The sequence below is a fragment of the Arachis ipaensis genome, chromosome B7, assembly GCF_059453495.1.
Source record: "Arachis ipaensis isolate K30076 ecotype BB chromosome B7, ASM5945349v1, whole genome shotgun sequence".
Classification (NCBI taxonomy): domain Eukaryota; kingdom Viridiplantae; phylum Streptophyta; class Magnoliopsida; order Fabales; family Fabaceae; genus Arachis; species Arachis ipaensis.
Genome location: NC_142442.1, coordinates 114,186,689 through 114,198,800, shown reverse-complemented (window position 1 = coordinate 114,198,800; position 12,112 = coordinate 114,186,689). Strand labels below are relative to the sequence as shown.

Below are 12,112 nucleotides of genomic sequence, written 5' to 3'. Positions count from 1 at the left end.
TCAAAGATTGTTAATAGTATTGCTGCTAGAAGAAATAAAGGGATTCAGAGTCGTATATCTAGAAGAAATTTAGCTTCATCAAGTCACTTACAACAAGCTGGTTTTCTTTCTAATAATAATGGAGTGTATAAAAAAAATCAAGTTCATCAAATCACTCACAAGTTAGAAGGACATTTGACTCCCTTTCTAATAGTGATGGAGTGCATGGAAAAAATCAAGTTCATCAAGTCACAAGTTAGAAGGACATTTGACTCTTTTTTTAATAATGATGGAGTGCATGAAAAAAAAGCAAGTTCATCAAGTCACTCACAAGTTAGAAAGCAATTTGATTCTCTTTCTAATAATGATGAAGTGCATGGAAAAAAATCAAGTTCATCAAGTCACTCACAACTTAGAAGGCAATTTGACTTCTTTTCTAATGATGATAAAGTTCATGAAGAAGAATTCGAATCTGGTATATTCTTTAGCATTCTTTAATTTTATTAGTCTCCTTTGGAGATTTATTATGAGATAAATTTAGTTTCTGACATAAAAATATTAATAGCATGACTACTTTTATTTTTATATCTTCTTTTTCTAAGAAAATTAAGGCCGATGAAATAAAATATGTACATTAAAAACATTAGTGCTATACCATAAACTTTGAAACTAGTGATTATAATAAAAAAAAATATTAGTGCTATACCATATGTTTCTCTTCAATTGCACAAAAACACTTTTCAAGTTCTGTTTGAAGCTCCCTTATTTCTTGTTTTTTGGTGTTCCGTGTAAACTTGAAAGTACTAATATCTACTTCCATCTTTTCCACTTAACAACTCCATTATGATTCCAGTTTTTATGCACCTCTCCCAGTTTCTTGTTATCTTATTCAAGGCGAACAATTTTATGTTCCATTTCCCTCACCAGCATCTCCTTGTCCCCTAATGAACTTCTGAGCTGCACTATCTCTTCATTTCTCAGTGTGTTCAATTGTTGTATCTCTGACTTTTTATCTTTACACTAGGTAAAAATATTTTCGAAATGAGACTTGAATTCGGAAATTTCAGCCTCCAGGAGTTTCCTCTTGCTTTCTTCACGAGCTAATACATGATTGCACATCTCTAAACGGGATTGGAGCCCCTCATCAATTCTTGTTTGAGAATCCAAACTAATCTGCAAGGAAGATAACTGATCAAGTAGTAGAGCTCTCTCCTTCTCCCACTCTTCTCTGCTTGATTGCAACTGAACTCGCAGCTATTCGTGTGCTTCTTCGAGGTGTTTGAACTGTTCATTCCTCCATTTAATTTTGTCATGTGTGCTTTTATTTTCTTCCTCCAATTACAGAATCATATCATCTCTCCTCCTCCAATTGCAGAACGGCGGACACAAGCATTATGTTTCAGAAAAGTGTTTCCAGCATTTACTTCATCTAAATCCAACACCAGCTTTCTATTACTTTCTTCCAATTGCACCATTCTCTCATTACAATTAGCTTGGATCTTCTTATTTTCTGCACTGAAATATATAAACAGTTAAATCACTCCCTTAGAAGATTAGGATTGTGATTAGTGAGAATTAGTTGGTGGGATTAATATTTTTTAAAGAAAAATCCATTGTTTTCTTTATATTTTCTCCACTAGTTGTCTACATGAATCTCTTGTATTGAACAATACATAAAATAGAATTTAACATGTTGTGCCAACTTGGACTTAATGTCTGATTTATCAAAGACTAATATATGTCTCAAAAAATAACATCCTGCTCCTATTTTCTTATTAATTTAAACAGATTTTGTTGCACCGAAAAAAAAATGTGAAAGGACCTACACGCAATCTTGAGTTAGCAAAGTTACCAGCTGGAAAAAGACTTGACATAAACTAGAAAATGAATAGGCTATAGGCCAGTTGGTCCAAATACAAAGTTGTTCAAATCAAGATGTACTGTTCTAGTTCGTGATGCGAAGAATGCACCACTAAAGGTTAAAGAATGGACTGATATCAAAATAGAAAACAAAATAAAGATGTTTGACCTAGTTTTGGTAATATACATGTTCTCCTTATTATGTTTTCACTTGCTTTTTTTTTTATTTTTATGTCTATAAACTCAGACTAATAGTATATGTTATGTTCTTTTAAGACATACTTCAAAGTTGAAGGTCGAAAGCATTTAGTATGAGTTCAAATGAATTCTTATCGGAGTTATCGACATCTGCTAAAAAAAAGGTATTTTGAACCTTATGATAATCCTGAAATTGCTCGAGCTAATATACTATTGGAAATGGAAAAAGAGGATTGGGATTACCTTGTGAATCTTTGGATGGATGAAGGCTGGCAAGTTTGTGCTTCATATAATATAATAATTATTAATTGACTTAAATTAAACTAGCCTCTTTTATCACATGTTATGACATATTTTGTTAATTATTAGAAAATAAGTCAACAAAATAAGATGAGTCGAGCTGCAAATAGCATTATCCATACCACTGGTACTAAGGGAACCTAACAAAGAGCTGAAGAGGCGATATCTAAATTTTACTAATTTATATAATTAATTTGAAGATATTTATTAGTTTCTATATTTATAAGATATGTTATTTGTGGCTATAGTTTGAGTAAACAGGACAAGAAATTGACCGTCTTTGTCTTTGGGGCTTACGCATACCCGTGCTAATGGACAAGCTTACAATGAAGAAACTCAAGAAAAACTTGCAAGATATGTTATCACATGTTGTGAGTTTTGTTTATTATTTTGATAACTTCTCAAAATTATTTCTTTTTTCTTTGATAACTTGTGTAATTGTTTAAATAAGTTCTACAAAAGATAGAATCATTAAAAAATTAGTTGTACTTTGTCGGAAGTACTAGTATATTAGGAGCTGTTTCTGGATTAAAAAATTAGAAATATTATTTATTAAGTCAAACTTTAATAAATAACATTTAGAAGCCTAAGACTTCTATAATCATCTTGAAATTTTTGGATTTTTATGTTAGGAGATTTATAGCAACTATTTTTCTTTTTAGCAAACAATCAAAGTAACTAAATAATATTAGCTGATTATTGATTTTCTGAATGAGTTAATTATCAGTTTCTTTAACATCATTTATTATTTAATATATCTACTGTATATGAAAAGAATTTTGTTAGGTTTTGGCACCTAAATTTATACCATTTTCGAATAGCAAGTGAGAGGTATAGTCCTGCTTAGATTTAATGTCGTTAAGATTTTGAATCGGTCGTAGTGTTATCTCATTTTTTACTTGATTCCTCTGAAGTTTTTTGTGGATGTGCATATATGAATCTCAGAATTTTCTTTAAAGAAAAGTTGATGTGGCCAAAGTCAATGAGAGTGTTGTCTGTGTAATATTACCAAATGTCAAAAGGAAATCACTGTTTTACTCTGTTTGTAGTGGTCAGAGGATGATTAATAACTTGGCCAAGCCCTATATATAGAGAATTGATACTAATTAGAAGTCTTATATAAAACTGGTTTAATTCAGGTATTATTTATTATGATAAGTCTTTGTTGTGTCATTTTAATTAAGCATTAATTTAGTTTTGTTATGCAATGAAGGAATTGGATTAATTAGGCATTAATTTTTATAGTAAACATTTTATATTCATGTTTACATATATTTTTATTGATTTTATTAGGTTGATTTGATCCCTTTTAGAATTTACTTAAGGAATTATCATCTCAAGTAAATGAAGGAACATTAGAGATGAATGAATATGAGGTGATGGTGGAAGTATTTGGACTTGAATGACATGGACAAATTCGTGATTATGGAATTGGTGTGACACATACACAGTTATGGGGTCCTACATCATTTATATTTTCTGATCTCCAAACAAAGTTTCAATGTGCAAAAAAAAAAAATGAAGACTCTAAAATAGAGGTGAAAGATTTTAAAAAAAAGGTAGATCATATGGCAGAAATACTTGAGCAACTATTGGATGAAAGGTTGCCTATAGTTCAAAATGATAACAATCCTACTTCACTTGATTAATGGCTCAAGACTTTGATGAGTTTATGAGTGTGATTCATATAGCACTATACAAAAAAGAACATTAATATGATATTATGATATTGAGTATTGGTTTTGGTACTTGGTGTTAATTGTTATTGATATACTTGTTAAATGCAACATAAGGAATGCTATTTGTACTAGTTTTGAATCATGATCAATGATCAAAATTGCAAAGATCTTGTTTGATTTTATACGATGATTATATATGAAAAAGTGAAAGCATATTCATGTTATAGTGGTAGAACTTTTGTTTTATCTATTGTTATAGTCATTTTTATTTAAAAAATCAATAATAGGTGAAACTTTAACTTTTATAGTAATGAATGTCCAAAAAAATACGATTGAATTTTTTTTATGATAAAAATTGTCAAAAAATGTCTATGACTATGATATAGTATATTTCACGGTTAATAATTGTAAAAATTTTTTATTGAGAATTTTTTAAGGTCAATAACTGTCAAAATAAATAGTACTTTTGACGGTTAATAAGTATAAAAAAATATATTCTCAAATTTTTCTAATATTATTTTTTACGGCCAATATTTATCAAAATAAAATTAAACTTTTTTCACAATTACTTATAGGTTAAAAATACTATGTTTGACAAAATTTTTATTAACATATTTTCATAGTTAAAATAATGTCAAAAATTATTTTTTTGACGAATTTTAATTTTTTTTGACACATATAACCCTAAAAAATATTCTATGTTGTTGTAGTGAATTAAACACTATATAATTTAAACTAATAAATACAATTATAAATGTGAATGTTAAAATTTAAAATTTGTTAGTTTAAATTTAAATTTCATTTAATTAGATTTAAAAAAATTGAAAATTTTAAGGACGTATTTAAAAGTTTAAAATTAAAAATAAAAAATTATTTTATTTAAATTTGTCAAGATTTAAAAATTAAAATAAATAACGCAACAACATTTAAAATTCAAAACTTAATAATATTTTATTTATAAATGTGATATACATAGTATTAATTTAATCTTTTAATTAAACTTTCAACTGGTTAGTGACCTAAAAATAATAATAAAAAAGTTAATAGTAATTATATAATAACAAATAATTATATAATAACAAATATTTGTTGGTCAGTTGTGGGTTATATAAATAATTAAATACGCAGCCCAAACAAAAAGGAAATAGCTAAAAACTCACTAAACCATTAATCAGAGTCCAAAACCAGACTTAACAATTTTTATTTTACATCTTAATTCTTTATTTTCTTTGAACTTGGCCTGATGCCAGAAAAATTGGCCCAGCCCAAAATATTCAGAAACGGCTTGAAGCTCATTCCACCCAAGATTTACACTATTTTGAGACCTGCCAAACGGACTAGTCTGGTCTATTTAAGTCTGGCCTATTTAAATTTGTGGGTTAAATGGACTGTCCCGTTTAAGTCCACTTCATTCAAGGACCACAATTTTTTAGCTCAGATTATTTATGGTCAGTCTAATAGGTTAAATGAGCTAGGTTCTTTATCCTTTTATTTTATTTTTTGAAAAATATTTTGACAAAAAAATATTATTTTAGATTAAAAATTTTAAACAAATAGTATTTCGGGTCAGATAGAGAGAAATATCGACCAAAGTGCTACATTTTTTTGAAAAAAAATAAAAAAATAAATCGACTATCAGTTTAGTTCTCAAACTAGCCCATTTAACCTGTCATCTTTTTGGGGTTAATTGGGTTTAACCCGTTTAACCCAAAATTTAAACCGACTTAATTTTAGAAGTCCACTCATTTAAATGGATAAACAAATTGCCCAATGAATTTGACCTATCTTAACGGGCCTATGCTTAGGGGTGGCAAACAGGTTGAAATTCGCCGGGTCGACCCGCGTAACTCAACAAAAAAGACAGACTAGGCTGAAAATTTGAGACTGCCACACTTAAAAAGTCTGCCTAACCCGCACCGCCTAATCCTTGGGCTTTTGTGGGCTTCAGCGCGGTGGGCGCGGGCTTTCCCGCTGGGCTAGGCGTTTTTTTGTCTAAACTTTTTCTTACAAATTTCTATAATATTATTGATCTACAAGTGAATAAAGATGAAAATTGAAAATGTTTTAAGTTACATTTAGATTATATTTTATGTTTGATGGATTATAAACTTGAAAATGTTTAATTATATGTTTTGGACAATGTTTATTTTGCTTTGGATAATGTTAGTTTTATTATTCTATTTCAAAAATTTTAGTTTATAATTATGTTTATTACATATTTATGGTTATAAAGACTTTAATGTTTATAAATTTAAAAATTATAATTTTTTTGTCTTTAAAAATTATAAATTTATTGAAATGGTTGTGAAATTATATATATTATTTAATATTTATAAAAAAAAAAGATTTGAGGGCAACCCGCTAGCCTACCGCTAAGCAGGACGGAAGAGGAATTAAGAGCCGCCTCACTAGGCAGGACAGATCAGCCCACTAGATAATGGACTTTTGGCGGGGTGGGGCGGGCTTTTCGGTTTGCCACCCCTACCCCACCCCTTATTCTGCATCTTAACTCTCGCCAATGACCCTCAGATCTCCATTACTCTCTCACACCAACCACTAAACATCCTTTCTGGGAGAGATGTAAGAAACCCAGATCCCCAGGCGAGGAACCAGGCGGCAAGAGATCTGTCGCGGCTGAGGACGCATCAGTCTCCATTTATAGAACCCTGAGCCCTACAATTGCAGCGGAGAGCGCGACGGAACTGCAGAGATAAGCCAGAAAGTCAGAGTTGGGTTTATGGATGTAAGACGCGCACAAGAGTACAGAGAGGAGCTAATCGGAGGAACCACCGCGCAGCTGAGACGGCAATGGCCTTGTGGTCAGGCGGCAACAATCGAGGACCCAGAAGGCAATTCAGAGGAACGCGGAACCAAGGAGGCGACTATGGAGCTGGTTCCAGCAACGGTGGATGGCGGATGGCGGCTGAATGGTGAGGGCAAGCACAGTGTTATCGAGGGACAAAGCGGTGGAGCGTCTTGGTAGGAACCGGGAGAGTTAGTGTTTATATGAAATCTTGGTATGATGTTTTCAGTGACTCTTTAATGCTTTTTGTTTATCCACCTTTGATGTTCTTGTTGTTTGTGTGAATACCTCTTGATTTGTTGGTTTTCAGTTTCAGATATGGGGATTGAAAGAAGTGGAGAAAACAAAATTCTTGGACTGAGATTCACATCAAGACACAAGCGTTCGAAGAGGTATGTATACCTTCTGTTTCTTATGCTTCAATTTTTAGCTTCTATTGTTTGTTGCATGGATTGGTGTTCTTTACGTATTTGTAAAATTTTACACATGAGCACTTGCTTTAATTTTGGTGCTCTGTTCTGATCAAATTGCCCCCTGATTTGCATCTTCATTTTCTTCTTGCAGGTTCTAGGTACCCAGATTCTTGATGCATCGCCAGATGCTTATGCCTACTGGGAGGCCTTGGATGCAAATCAAAGAAGTTGAATGTGAGCCTGCAACAAAAGAAATTCTGAAACACAATTCAATAGCAGCAAACAACATTTCTACTATATGGACTATCCACTAGCGGTGAACACAGATCAGATTGAATATGGCCAAAATTTCGATCTGATCTGCACTAAAATCATCGGATCAGATCCAATATTTACAATTTTTAAGCTTGGATTCCATCAGATCAAATCCGATCTGCACATTTCCGGATCAGATCGGATCAGATATATTCGCAAAATACAAAAATATTTTTAAAAGCTTATTTTTATTAAAAAAATATCAATAAAATTCATTTTTTCTATTCTTTTAAATATGTTTACTCTTAAAATAATATTAAACATGCTTTTCTTAAATAATAAATTAAAATAATACAACATATATGATAATTATTAGTTGAAATAAAATATAAAAAAATTACTTATTTATTTCTTTATTTTTGCGGATACGGTACACAAAATCTATAATCCGATTCTATTAGTATGCGGGTCTGATCCGATCCTATTAGTTTGCCCTTGCGGATCGAATCTATATCTGTAATTTTCGGATTGGATTCGAATAAATACTGCGAATATACAGATTGAATCCGATCCATGAACGCCCCTAAGTATCAACTATGTTGACTACATCTCTTGGAAAACGTCTACTATATAAAGGAGAGGGTAACATCATGTTTTTTAAATATTAAAAATTAAAAAATAAATACAAAGCAAAATAATAAATAAATAAACCAATACTTACCATGTGTGAGGTTATCCATGGTCAATATACATACAATAACACATCGTGGTAGTTATTAGACCAGCTATTGCCAATAAAGCAACAAATGGTTCACGGTTAAAGATGCATGTGTTTGGTTATGGTAAATAGATAATTGTTGCAGAAGATGAAGTGTATACGATATGGATGGATTAAAAATACGTGTTTGAAAAATAGTTTGTTCAAAAAAACACCCTAACTCATGTTTAAAAAAATGCTTTTTAACTGTACCAGTAAAAATTTTAACCATTCCTCCCTTTTAATCTTAATTACACTTCCTTGTAATCCAAACTCCCTCTCCAGTGCCACCATCTTCCGCCGTCACCAACCTCGAGTGCCGTATCAAGAACAAATATCTCATTTGAATGAAAAATAAACATCTCATCTGCATTAAAAATAAACATCTCAAATATACCAAGAACAAACATTCTATTTACATTAAGAATAAACATCTCATTTACATGAAAAATAAACATCTACATGTGTATATAAAACTTCCCCTATGCACCTTCTCACAATATCAATATGCACGTCTAGCATGTTGTTGTAGACGTAGCCTTTTGGATCGTGAATACCGAAAACGTTACCGAGAATAGCGTAGTCGAGATTCACAGAGATAGAGTTGTATCGATAGGCGAAGTAAGGATAACAGAGTACTTCTCCACTACGCATTGTGAGCGTCGATTCTCGGTGGCTGGTCAACGGACATCGCGATCCTCAGACATGACACGTGCATCGACCGCAACTGCTCGTATAGCGGGTGTCCTAGGATGTCTGCCTTGTACTCTGCCACATCCTCTGAGTCGCAGTTGTTACTTTCCGTCATCGTCAGTGAGATGGAAGAGAAAGAAGAAAAGATAGAATTTGAGGAGTGACAGGTGGAGATTATTGGAGTATCAAGAACTAAGAATAAGTGACAGAGAGTGAAGACAAAGCTTGAGGAAGGAAAGGTCGTTGAGCTTTTGGTGTCATATGCGGGAGTCCGCGGCGGCGTCGGCATGGTGAGAAGGGAACCAGAGATTGGGAGGATATGATGAGAATAGGAGTCCGTCCGTACTGTGGATGAATTTAATTGTTAATCCTGATTTCTCAAATTTTAAAATCTGAAATTGTAAAATTAATTAACAATCTGATTTTTAATTAAAATTTACTTTCTTTTTTTACTCCATTGTTCACATTGTTCAAATTTATTATTGTTTTTCTATACTTTTTCTTTATGAAATTATTCACGGTTTTGTTAGGTAGACAATGACCTTTGTGAACAATATGAACAATGAGCTCTAGAATTGGTCCAATAAAGTAAAAAAACACTCCACTCCAAATTAGCCCCTAAACCCTAACATTAGGATAATCATTTGCACACCTAATGAATTAAACATCCAGTTATTGTTAACTGTGCATGAGTAAACCGAGTCAAAAGGAATAACCATCCAATTACGAATCAACATAACCATTTGCATACCTATTGAATTGAACATCCGGCCTATGTTACTAGTAACTACTTAATTAAACCAGCCGCATAAATATTAGACTAGCCATCCGCATACCTAATAAACTGAACATCTGGCTTATTATCCATTGGTGACTATGTGTGAATGAGAAGAATTGTCATTGATGAATGACGATAAAACATCACAAAGCGGTTCATCCAAATTAGACTCCATTTATGAATGTGACTGTTATGCACGTATAAAAATATAGCAACGTATGGCGCTGGACGTCGACGACACTACCGCGCACGGTGAGGTTGCGATGGGCCTGCACGGCCGGCGGTGGGTGGACAGCAGAAAGGAGGATGCATGAGATTACTGCAGCGCGATCTCACATTGCAACAGAGTACAAACGGGACGAGGAGAGGCTGAGCGGCATCAAACCGGACAGTGGAGAGGTGTAGCGGCGCCGGAGTGACTCTGCGGATGTGGTATTGGGAGTAATTGTGCCAATTGTGATTTGGTTTAATTGCAAATTCTTATTTTTCAAAATTTAAAATCTAAAATTAAAAATAATTAATTAATAATCTGATTTATGATTTTAATTTTAATTTTTTTTATTGTATTGTTCGCATTGTTTAGTATTCTAATTACTTCGGAAAATTGATCCTCTCAATTGTTAAAAAAAATTGAGAATATAAAGTGTGATCTCTAACTCTTTATTGCTCTCTCTCATATTTATTATTAATCCCACTTATAAAATTAATGGTAAAAAATCACATTTACTCCCTCAATTGTTAAAAAAAATGGGGAGAATTCATTCCCATTATCTCGGAGTACTTTTCCAATTACTAATCATGTGCGAACTTTTCCAACTCAAAAATCTACCTTTTTATCCCATTCAAGCAAGCCACACATTGCCAAAAAAAAAAAATCAATCAAAACCTTTGGTTCTCAGTTTTCACTTCCTTAGCATACATATCAATCAAACAACAGGCAGCAACTGAAGCAAAGAAAGAAAAATGAGAGCACGCTGCACCTCGAAGTGCACAAGTTATCTTGCGTCAACTCCAACGAAACCATGGACACCATTCTCTGAAGCATCTGAAAGACCCGCAAAACCGGTCTCCGTGGTGCTGCTAAGTCAAAATTGCAGCCCTTCCTTCACCTCTCGTCTCCCACACAACTCGGACCCTGTAATGCAAAAAATTCACAATTCCAACTCCCTCATTCTTCAATTTGTTTTTATATGCATTTTTGTTTTCAAAGGTTTAATCTTTTTTCCTATTTATTTGCTTGTGTGGGGGTGGTTTTCAGTGGCTTTCGTTTTATTAAATGGGAATGAAAGAAAGTGAAGAGGTTTTGGGTAGCTTTTTGGGTTCGAAAAGTTTGCATTTGATGAACAATTTTATAAAAAAATGGTAGAAAAAGATTAAAGGAAGTGAAGGTTGAAGATGACGAGAGTTAATTTTAAAATTTAACGTATTTTTTAAAGATAGTCAACAAAAATTTAATAATTAGATCATAATTTTATTTTTAAAAATATTATTTGTATACTAACATCATCCATTAAAATAAGTAGTATTTGTGTATTTGTATTTCAGTATGCAGTGACCGATCCAAAAAATTTATCTTGGGAGCAAAAATAATAAACATTACTATCAAAAGATATATTTAAATTTAAAAAAATAAAAGTGTACATTAATTATTTAAATACAAAAAAAAATAAAAATAAAAAATTACATTAGCTGCTAACTTTCTTTTCTTCAAATCTTGAAGGTACTTTTTTTTTTGTTTTCATAGTCTGAAAATGTTGAATAATTATTTCATTATCAACTTGATTGAATGTCTCTCTTTTTATATAACCAAACAATCATTCAACCACTCGTCTCCCATTCAATTACGAAGTGGACTCTTTATCATATTTTAAGAACTTCTTTTTATTAGAAGAGACTCATAAAGTGACTTCAGATTCTAGTGGTAGCTTTCTATTTCTAATGGAGTGACTTTGTTTTTGAAATATTTTTTCATTACTATTTCTAAAAATAAAAAAGTATATATTTTAAATTAGTAACTTTAGAAATTTATATGCAACATAATTACATATAATAGAATAGAACGAAAGATAAACAAATAAATAATAAGGATTACTAAATTGAAAATAAAATAAAATATATAAATTCATGAAGAGAATGAAAAAATATATTAACACCACCTAAATTATAATTGTTTGAATTAAAATCTGCAATTAAAAATATTAAAAAAAGAAACAATGAAATTAAAAGATACATAGAGTCATAGAGAACTATATAAAACAAAATAGAGAATTTAAAATTTATCTTTTGATGAAGAGAAGATGACTACTAGATAAGGAATAAAAAAAGAAGGTTGAAAATATGAAACTTAAAAGAGGGTTTAAGAGAATAAAGGAGTGACGGCTAGAATTTGAGAATAGA

General features: G+C 31.7%; 1 long non-coding RNA gene across 1 annotated transcript; it reads left to right on the top strand.

Annotated features, from left to right (window-relative positions):
• The first annotated feature begins 6,440 nt into the window (after positions 1-6,440).
• On the top strand, positions 6,441-7,758 carry LOC107608299 (uncharacterized). Its single transcript, XR_001612797.3, has 3 exons — positions 6,441-7,033; positions 7,130-7,211; positions 7,384-7,758. It is a non-coding gene; the product is annotated as an uncharacterized LOC107608299 (long non-coding RNA).
• Positions 7,759-12,112: the final 4,354 nt, after the last annotated feature.